Source organism: Canis lupus, chromosome 27 (genome assembly GCF_048164855.1).
Source record: "Canis lupus baileyi chromosome 27, mCanLup2.hap1, whole genome shotgun sequence".
NCBI classification, from domain to species: domain Eukaryota; kingdom Metazoa; phylum Chordata; class Mammalia; order Carnivora; family Canidae; genus Canis; species Canis lupus.
Genome location: NC_132864.1, coordinates 35,161,312 through 35,172,006, shown reverse-complemented (window position 1 = coordinate 35,172,006; position 10,695 = coordinate 35,161,312). Strand labels below are relative to the sequence as shown.

The 10,695-nt window shown below is 51.2% G+C and overlaps 1 long non-coding RNA gene across 2 annotated transcripts; it reads right to left on the bottom strand.

Moving 5' to 3' along the window:
- Positions 1-1,695: 1,695 nt before the first annotated feature.
- Positions 1,696-4,653, bottom strand: LOC140619074 (uncharacterized). Of its 2 annotated transcripts, XR_012018995.1 has the most exons (3): positions 4,274-4,472; positions 2,764-4,162; positions 1,696-2,601 (listed from the first exon to the last, which is right to left on the bottom strand). It is a non-coding gene; the product is annotated as an uncharacterized lncRNA (long non-coding RNA). The 2 variants fall into 2 exon arrangements; XR_012018994.1 differs by lacking the exon at positions 1,696-2,601 and having other exon boundaries at positions 3,514-4,162; positions 4,274-4,653.
- Positions 4,654-10,695: the final 6,042 nt, after the last annotated feature.

Below are 10,695 nucleotides of genomic sequence, written 5' to 3'. Positions count from 1 at the left end.
AGTTCTTAGAGCAGGAAGGAGAATGTGAGGGGTTTCTTGCAACTCCGTTTTCTTATCATTCTCCTCCAAGAGTTGGACCCCTGAGACTAGAAACTACAGCAAGATCATTTCTGGTTTTCTCTGGAATCCTGATGTAGAGACATAGCTCAGACCTGAGGAGCCAGAGGGAAAGACTAAAGCCAAAGGACAGAGGAACAGAGGGGAGAAGAGAAGAGAGGGGGTGTTGTTGGGGAGAGCCTGCAGGATCTGGTCCAATTTCCCATTGAGAAGGTTCAGAGAGAGGAGACTGTGTCTGTGACCAGCGTTATGGTCAGTGTATCCCCTGTGGATATAACAGTAGTGACACAAGGTCACACTCCATGGAATGAGATGATAGAACTGAGTGTGGAAGTATGTTTGGAGTCTGCACGTTCAGCTGGATAACAGTGTTTCTTCCTGTTCATCTTCTCCACATTGAGTGGCGAAGTGCCTTGGGCTCTTTTATGTTATATGTCTGTGTCTCCTGGAATGTTCCATTTTCTCTCAGTCTATGTGCTTTACTGGAAGGTTTCTGTTTCCTGTGGAAGCATAGATCATCGTGCAGCAGAGACCACCCTGCTCAGTCTCTCCAGATAAGTTTCTTCCTTAATGGGGGTTCAGAGACAAGGTCCTTGGGTCCAGAGATTTGTCTCACTCCCTCCTTATCTGAGACCCTGTGAGTATCTTGTCAAGGAGGACAAGCTGACAAAGTCCATGGAGGAAAGTCAGGCTGTAGCCTGGAAGCTCAGTCAAGGCTGTGCTAGCTCACAACTCAGGGCTTCTCCCAGAGAGCTTGTCCTATATTAACTCCCATTTTGTTGCTCTTCCCTCCACAAAAGGTGAATTCTACATTTGAGGCTTCACAACAGCTTCACAGGCAAAGGGATTTGGAGCAAATACTCAGATTCCTCCTCCATACACATCCAAGCCATCCTCCTCCCTCCAGGACTACTGCAAAGCTCCACTGGGTACCCGAGGAGAGGAGGCCACAAGCAGGCACTGGGGGATCAGGAACAGGCCCTCCGAGGATGCCCATTGTCCTGAGTGGTGTCAGCTATAGGAAGACACATCCACAGGACTACTTCAGCCAGTGACCATGGAGCATGTTCAGGGTTTTTTTTTTTAATTTTTATTTATTTATGATAGTCACAGAGAGAGAGAGAGAGAGGCAGAGACACAGGAGCCTGATGTGGGATTCGATCCCGGGTCTCCAGGATCGCGCCCTGGGCCAAAGGCAGGCGCCAAACCGCTGCGCCACCCAAGGATCCCGAATGTTCAGGGTTTTTACAACATTTCAGGACCCCAAATCTCCCATTCCTTACCACAACCCTGATGTCACAACTGAGGGTCAAGTCCACAGCTATGGGCCAGGAATTCCTCTTGGGCCTGGTTCTCACCCAGCATCCCCACAGCCTAGTGCCTCATACCTGGGATGCACTGAGCCTTGGCCTTTCCTGAGAGCAGAGGCCTGGGAGAGAAGAGGAGGTTTCTGCTCTGATAGCTGGAAGGGCAGAGTTCACCATGAGTAGGACTTTCAAACTGCTGGGATGGTCCCTTTGTTCTGAACATTAAATTTATAAAAGCAGATGTTCTATGGGAAGAGAAAAGGACCACCGTAACAAAAGGATCTAATTTTTCTTTTATTTGTATATTTTTTTATTGGAGTTCGATTTGCCAACATATACCATAACACCCAGTACTCATCCCATCAACTGCCCCCCTCAGTGCCCATCACCCAGTCACCTCCACCACCCACCCACCTCCCTTTTCACCACACCTTGTTAGTTTCCCAGAGTTAGGAGTCTCTCATGTTCTGTCTCCATCTCTGATATTTCCCACTCATTTTCTCTCCTGTCCCCTATAATCCCCTTTATAATTTTATATTCCCCAAATGAATGAGACCATATGATGTTTGTCCTTCTCCAGTTGACTTACTTCACTCAGCATAATACCCTCCAGGTCCCTCCACATTGAAGCAAATGGTGGGTGTTTGTCAGTTCTCATGGCTGAGGAATATTCCATTGTATACATAGACCACAGCTTCTTTATCCATTCATCTTTCAATGGACACCGAGGCTAATTTTTCAATTTGGATCACTAACAATATTTCTGTATCTATTTCTTCTCAGCTTTTATGTCCTCTGTGTTCAGTAATGTGTAAATAGAAAGCTAGGAGGAAGGATATTGTGATCCAGAATCTACTTCCAGGAAAATTAGTGTGTATTCAAGTTCTCTTAAATTGGGAGACAGAAGGAGTCCAAGGCCATAGGCAGGCTGAGGTGTTGCCCCATGTCCTCCTCTGTGTGTGTCCCTGTGACCAGGACCACTGTGCCAGATTGTCCCATAAGAGTCAGCCTTGTCCTCACGCTGCAGCCCAGAGATGAGCAGAGGCCCTGCTTCGGCGGAGGTGTCTTCAGATCCAGAACAGGGCTGGGGTCGTTGAGCCCTAGTGCTTATCTGAGTCTGAGTAGAACCTCAGGAGATACTGGGGCGGTGCTCCCTGGCTTCTGTTGGAACCAGTATATGTAGCAGCGCCAACGATGAAGCCACTGCTCATGGTTCATGTGAGTCTGGCTGTTGTTCCTGGAGATGCAGAGGGAGGTGGGGGGAAGCTGGGCCAGCCCTGGCTGGGACAGGGAAACTGTAGATACACAAACTCCCAGGAGGTGGGGCATTTTTGGTGGGAGTTTTCAGGGGACGTTAATATTGGGGAAACTCCCCCCAGAAACCAGATGATGTCCCTACCTGAGCAGAAAGACAAGAACATGAGGAGGAGAGGAGTCCAGGCCATGTTGACAAATCCCCTGTCCCAAGAATGGAGGTGTGCTCTGTTAAGTTTGTCTAATTCTCCCTGTAGTCTCCAGGCAAATGACAGTGCACTTTATGCAAATTGTCACCCCTTCCAGTCTCTCTCAGACTCCATCTGGTCAGTTATTCAGAAAAACAGGGGACAGAGGATGCTGAAGGCAGGGACTGCTCAGAGTGGACATAGGAAGGGTGGAGGAAGCATCTGTGGGAACCCCTCAGGACCCTGCACAGGATCCTCTGCCAGGCCCTGAGGGAACCAGGCTGCTGGGTTTCACCAGGGGCACAGAGGGCAGCTAGGCCTCTGCCCAGCTCTGAGGCCATGGGGTTTCCCCCTGATGTTAGGGGCCCCCTTGCAGGGCCCAGGGGATGCACAGTGCCCCCTGCTGATTACATGTCCCTTTCAGGGTCCTCAGTGTCCTGAAGGTAACATCCAGAACTGTGATCCCAGCACTCACCAGTGACCTGAAGGACTGGGTGGAGAACCCTGCATGGTCTGCTGTAAACAGCATGGATACAGGGTCTGTGATTTGAGAGCTTCCCACATGGAGGGAAGAGTCATCACAAAATAAGCACTCCTGTGAGAGAACTCGTCCTCTGGTTGAAGCTAAGGCAATAATGTTCCCAGCTGCAAAAAGAGCTGACATGTGCATCAGCAGAACAGGAATGGGGCTGAAGGACCATGACAGCTTCACGACCTAAGAATATTTCTTTTACTGAGAAATCAGACGATGGTAAGTGAATGTTCACTAGGCTAAAAGAACCTGTCCCTGATCCCAAGGACAAAGCTTACTTTCTCCGTTGACACCCTCTGTGCACAATGGGCTACTCTGAGTGACTCTGAGGTCAGAGATGATGAAGCAAGTGCCATTTCCAGGAGGTCCCCAAGATGCACGTGGGCTCACGGCATCAACTGAAGAATCAGCAGAAACCCAGGGGGAGCCTAAGCAGGCAGCTGCTGGGGTGCTCACTCACTTTGCAGATGGGTAAGTGGGTTTTTGTCTCACTTCCCCACAGGCCTGGAACACTGTGCCACTACTGAGACTGCTGTCGTATGTTGAGCAGTAATAATCAGCCTCGTCCTCAGCCTGGAGCCCAGAGATGGTCAGGGTGGCTGTGCTGCCTGACTTGGAGCCAGAGAATCGATCAGGGACCCCCGAGGGTCGGTTACTATTATCATAGATGACGGTTCTGGGGCCTGTTCCCGGGAGCTGTTGGTACCAGCCAACATATTTTCTATCGATGTTGGAGCTGCTTCCAGTGCAGGAGATGGTGACTCTCTGGCCCAGAGACCCGGACACTGAGGCCGGCTGAGTCAGCACAGACTGGGCCCAAGACCCTGCAAGGGGAAAGACACAGAGAGGGTGATGCTGGGGCCTGAATACAAGAGGAGGATGCAGAACCCCACATGTCCTCCCAGAGCCCCTACCCCTATCCCACATCCAGTCACCTGTGCAGTGAGCAAGGAAGGTGAGGAGGAGAGGGGACCATCCCACGGTGAAGGTCATTCTTGATCCTGTCTTCTGTGGTCCCACAGCTGAGCAGAGCTTCCCCTCATCTCTCCCTTCCCCTCTTCATCCTCTGAGAGAGGGAGGGGCCCTCACATGCAAATCAGACCCTAGCTCTCTGACTCTCCCTGGCCCTGGGTCAGGTCCCTCTGCCTGAAGATGTCAGGGGTTTGGGAAGGGGAGGGGCTGTTTGGGGCTGGGGTGTGGTTCCGGAGGTCCCAGCTGTGAGCCCTGAGCAGAGGCCACAGTCAGTGCCAGGTGGTGTTCCCAGCTCTGATCAAGCCTGAGCCCTCAGAAATAAGCCTCAATCGCCATCTGGCATTCTGACACCACCTCACCCTGCATGACCTGGGGATCTTTTGACCATGGGTCTCAGGTCCTGTCTCCAGAGCTCTGTCCACTCTCCTCCTATGATCAGGACACGTGTCCACACACGTGGTCTCCCTCCTTTCAGCATAGATTTTAGGCTTCACTTTAATTTCTTGGTGTGAGGAACGCCTGGGTGGCTCACTGGTTAAGAGTCTTTGTCTCAGGGCATGATCTTGGAGTCCTAGGATCAAGTCCCACATCCGGCTCCCTGCAGGGAGCCTGCTGCTCCATCTACCTATTTCTCTGCCTCTCTCTCTGTGTGTCTTTCTGCCACAGCTCACTTGGCTTTCATGGGCCAGTTACGATGGAGGTGGTGTCTGTATATCACCTGCTCTTTTCTTTTTTTTAATTTTTTTTCATTTATTTATGATAGTCACACACAGAGAGAGAGAGAGAGAGAGAGAGGCAGAGACATAGGCAGAGGGAGAAGCAGGCTCCATGCACCGGGAGCCCAACATGGGATTTGATCCCGGGTCTCCAGGATCGAGCCCTGGGCCAAAGGCAGGTGCTAAACCGCTGCGCCACCCAGGGATCCCCATCACCTGCTCTTATATCACTGTCTCATCCAGAGGAGTGAAGGGTCCCCATTTACAAGTGGCCTTTTCTGCACAAGATATTGAGACCTTCCTTATATAAGATCCACCTGGTTGCATCCCTCCCCTTCTCTGAATTTCCTGAAATCCTGAAGACCGAGGGAGTGGATTCTCCAGGTTGTGGATAGAAGCCCTCGTGTGTATTCCTGGAAAGGTTACACACTCAACATCGCTGTCATCTCTCACTGTTTTCACATGTTTAAATCATTAGTTCTCCCCACCCTGTGGGCAGTGACACCCTCCTAGGGTCTGTCCTCCCCACACATGGACACAGGTCCGCAGGAGCCCTGCCATGTGAGGTTCTGTGTGCCACTGACCTCACAGCACAAGGAGCAGACGTGCCAGGGTGTTTTAGCAGGAAGATGTGACAGCTGGAGAATTTCTGCCAAGAATCCAGAGGAAGAGATTACGTATTGGTCACCGCCTTGACCAACCATGCACTTAAGCTGGATGAATGTTCTTTTTTAGAAACCCTTCCCAAATACACTGATTAAGTCTCCACTGATGATGTTACTGTGAAGATGTAGGTGGATCACTAGGATATTGTTCACAGATCTGTGTGGACTGCATGGAGAATAACGATGGAAGTCACAGTTAAAACCTCAGTGCAGTTGCACCTGGTGGCTTGAGTAATTGAGCATCTGCCTTTGGCTCAGGTCATAATCCCAGGGTCCTGGGATCGAGACCAGCATCAGGCTCCCTGCGGGGACCCTGTTTCACCCTCTGTGTCTCTGCCTCTCTCCCTGTGTGCATCATGAATAAATAAAATGTTTTAAAAAATGGAATGACTTTGGCTTTCATTTGAATAGACACCAATAAATATTTTATAAAACCATTTGTCTTTTGTTTATAACCTTATGATTATATCATGGGTCTGATCATGCAGGTAGTGAAGCCTGAAGTGGTGCCCATGAGCCCCCATCAGGACCCAGTAGTATGAACTTCACAGCCATCTACATGGGGAATTCGCAAATATAGCCCAGCTTCTAGGATGAGCAATTCTGGGTCCAAGTCCTATCTGGGGTGGGCACAGCTGGGACCTGGGTCCAGCATGTTCAAGACAGAGCAATTACTCATTCAGCCACACATGAGTAGGAGAATAATGCTCTTTTTGTTTGTTTGTTTGTTTGTTTGTTTGTTTAGTTATTTATTGGAGTTCGATTTGCCAACATATAGTATAATACCCAGTGCTCATCCCACCAAGTGCCCCCCTCAGTGCCTGTCACCCATCACCCCCACCCCCGCCCACCTCCCCTTCCACTACGCCTTGTTCATTTCCCAGAGTTAGGTGTCTCTCATGTTTTGTCACTCTCACTGATATTTTCACTCATTTTCTCTCCTTTCTCTTTATTGCCTTTCACTAATTTTTATATTCGCCAAATGAATGAGACCATATAATGTTTGTCTTTCTCTGATTGACTTATTTCACTCAACATAAAGAATATCTATTGGCAAAAGCCACCTGGACCCAGAGTTTCTGTCATAGGTCACCTGTGAGTGGTGGAGAGGTGGAGATGAGGGACCATTTCCATGAGGTCACAGACCCTTTGGTCCTGACTTGGAACAGATGATTTAGCAGAGGTCCAGCCTGGCTGGAGGTGTCCCTGGTGAGACTCAGGGAGTGACAGCCCAGCCCTGAGAGCACAGGGAGGGTGTGTCCCACATCCATAGGGGCCTTACCTCTGGTGGAGCAGCTCTGAGGCTGGGGTGCCAGAATCAATGTACTGATCAGCCTCAGGCGCTGATTGGAGCCCAGAAATGGTGGGAGGCTGAGCTGTCCATGTGCTGGCGAGTGACAGACACAGGAAGGGGAATGTAGGGTTTCACATGCAGCCCCAATTTCTGGTCATTATCCTCCCCAGGACCCTGGGGACTGGAAACTTCAGCAAGATCATTTCTGGTTTTCTCTGAAATCCTGAGGTGGAGACGGAGCTCAGACCTGAAGAACCAGAGGGAGAGAAAAGCCTGAGGGACAGGGGAGCAGAAGGACGAGGAGGGAGGGGGTAAGGGTGTTGTCAGGGAGAGTCTGCAGGATCTGGTCCAAATTCACATGTGTCTGGTTCAGAGAGAGGAGACTGTCTGTGACCAGGGTTATAGACAGTGTATCAGCTGTGGGTACATCAGGAGTGACAAAGGAAACACTTTATGGAATGAGATGATAGAATTGATTGTGGATGAATATTTGCTGGGCAGCAGGTTCAGTTGCAGACACAGTATTTATCCCTGTCCATCTTCTCCAGCCCCAAGGGGGTGTGCAGTTGGGCTCTGATTCCTCATCTCTTCCTGTCTTCCTCGGATGTCCTATGAGGTGTCACTTTGCAGGCATATCCTTAGTTTTTCTCTTTCATCTTCTGAAACAAGACCTTCTGGGCACCTGTGTGCCTCAGTGGTTGAGCATCTGTCTTTGGCTCAGACTATGATCCCAGGTCCAGGGATGGAGTCCTGCATCAGGTTCCTCGCAGGGAGCCTGCTTCTCCCTCTGCCTATGTCTCTGCCCCTCTCTGTGTCTCTCATGAATAAATCAATAAATGAAATATTTTTTAAAAAAGAAGGAACCAAAAAAATAGAAGAAGGAACCCAGACCTCCTACATAAATGCACCCACTGCATGTATCTCTAGGTACGATTCTCAGAAAAGTAGCTCCAGTGCACGTATAAAGAATATATGGGGTCCAGGGGTCTTTGTCTCATGTCCTCCTTATCTGAGACACTGTGAGTATCCGGAGCTGCTCCCACTGCCATGGTCTGTAGCACAGTGACAGTCAGCCTCATCCTCAGGCTGCAGCCCAGAGATGAGCAGGAGTCCTGCATTGGCCGAGGTGTCCTTGGAGCCAGAGAAGAGGCTGGCGACACCGGGGCCCTGGTGAGTCTCAGTAGACCATCAGCAGGTACTCAGGAGGCCTCCTGGCTGCTGGAACCAATGTGTGGCCACCGCTGCAGCCGCTGCTCAGGGTGCATGTGAGTCTGGCTGTTGTTCCCAGGGATGCAGAAAGGGAGGGCAGCTGGGTCAGCACAGGCTGGGATGGAGAACCTGCAGACACATTCACGGGTGATGGATCAGGGGCCAGACTGAATTTCCTCAAACCTCTAAGCTAGACCAGCTGACATAGGCTGACAGTGGCTCTGTGTCCCTGAGGTCCGTCCTGATCTGTGCACTGACAGAGTAGAATGAACATTAATTAAAGATCCCAGGGCAGGGTGACACAGTCCCTGGTCCCCTCCATGGGCTGGTCTGCCCCAGGCCTCCTCTTCTCCTCTCCCCTCTGCCACAGGAGGGGCTGTCCATGCACATGGGCTCCACCCACTGACTGCCCAGACCCTCCCTGGGCCCTGATCCTGGAGCTCTGCTTCCACCACACACTGAGGAGGATGGAGGTGGCTTCAGCCCTGGGGAGAGCCCTGGGGGGAATCACCTGCTGAGACCACACACAGGTCTCCAGGGAGACTGCCAGGCCAGAGGGGACACAGATGCTGAGTCCCCATCAGGGAGCTCAGAACCCAGTTCTCAGGCCCAGGCACCCTGAGTGAAGGGTCCTCACTGAGCAGCCCTGTAGGGACCACAGGGCAGTCCCTCAGTGCCCCCTCCTGGTCACAGGACACACACCTCAGCAAGGCCCAAAGCCCTGAGAGCCCAGCTGGTTTCCAGGGCTCACCGGTTCCCTCCCCATTGGCATGGCCAGGTCTGACTCTCAGAATGGGTTCCATCTTTTGGGCATTAGAATCATGAGTTCCACATGTTCTCACAGAAATGTATTTGTGTTTTAACCTCCCTTTTTGTTTATTTTTGTTTATTTTTTTATTGGAGTTTGATTTGCCAACATATTGTATGACACCCAGTTCTCATCCATCAAGTCACCCGGCATCAGAAATTGGTCTTCACACTGCCCCAGCTAGTGGAAACCCCACCCCACACTGTTCCACAAACCCCCAATTCCTTCCTCTCCTTCCAACTCCCATCCGCAGTCCTGGATTCCTCTATGTCACAAGGACTCTTAACTTTTGTCCCCATATTTCGTATCCAGAACTCCTAGTCTGAATGGGACAGAGTCCACAGCCCCTGCTGGGTGTTACCTACACACACCCCCTCCTGCTCCAACACTATCTGTGGAGAACTGTAAGGTCATTATAGGACATCAGGTTTGGGGTTCTGTATTAACCCCTCCAATCGCAAGTCTGCCTTACCAACCCTCCCCATGTTCCTGGGACACAGTTTTCCTTTATGATATGATTAACTTCTGTATCCTCTCTCTTCCCCCATATATGGTCAGCTCCCTGATCATGGGGATCCTTTCCTTCAGGTCCATCTTTGTCCCATATACCTAGGCTCATGTGGGGCACATACGAGGTATTCAGTAAGTGGTGTGAATGCACTCTAAGAGCAACCGTGCTCTTTCCTCAGTCAGAGGCAGATAGACTCTGTGTCTCTTCTACTGTCCTCCCTTAAAAGAGTGATAGAGGATTGTTGATCCCAATGGTCAAGAAAGAATTTTTTAAGATATTTAAGTTTGGAAAAGATGATTTTATTATAGCAGAGGGACAGAACCTGCTGCTAGAAGGCTGCACTGGGATTGTGAAGAGTGACTGATTCTATGTTTTTAACGAGTGGAGGTCAGGGACAGTATAAGACTCTAAGGAATTTGGAAGCAAGGCTGTCGTGATCTTCAGGGCCTACCTGCTGTTCAGGTTACTCTCAGTCTGTAATAAAACATAAACAAGAGGGGAGGGGGAAGATGGCGGAAGAGTAGGGCCCCAAATCACCTCTCCCCACCAAATTACCTAGATAACCTTCAAATCATCCTGAAAATCTACGAATTCGGCCTGAGATTTAAAGAGAGACCAGCTGGAATGCTACAGTGAGAAGAGTTCACGCTTCCATCAAGGTAGGAAGAAGGGGAAAGAGAAATAAAGAAACAAAAGGCATCCAAGGGGGAGGGGCCCCGCGAGGAGCCAGGCTGAGGCCGGGGCAAGTGTCCCCAGGACAGGAGAGCCCCGTCCCAGAGAGGCAGGAGCTGCACAAACGTTCCCGGGTAGAAAGACGCCTGCAGAGAGGTGGAGCAGGACCCCAGGAGGGTGGGGATGCCCTTGGGCTCCCTGGGACACTAACAGACAGCTGCGCCCCAGGGAGAGTGCGCTGAGCTCCCTAAGGGCTGCAGCCCGCAAGGCTGGACCCGGAAGCAGCTCGGAGGGGCTTGGGCGGTGGTTCTGCAGAGGGGGCTGCGCGTCCGGGAGCGCAAATCTAACAGCGCAGGCCCGGGAGCCCTGGGCGCCAGTACACAGCCCAGGATCTGGCCTCCCCACTGGACAGGCAGAGGCCAGGAGGGCCCAGGACATCAAGGACGCTCCTGCCCTGACCTGAGCAGATCAGCGGCCCCGCCCCTGGTGCATCCATGCCCCTGCAGACAG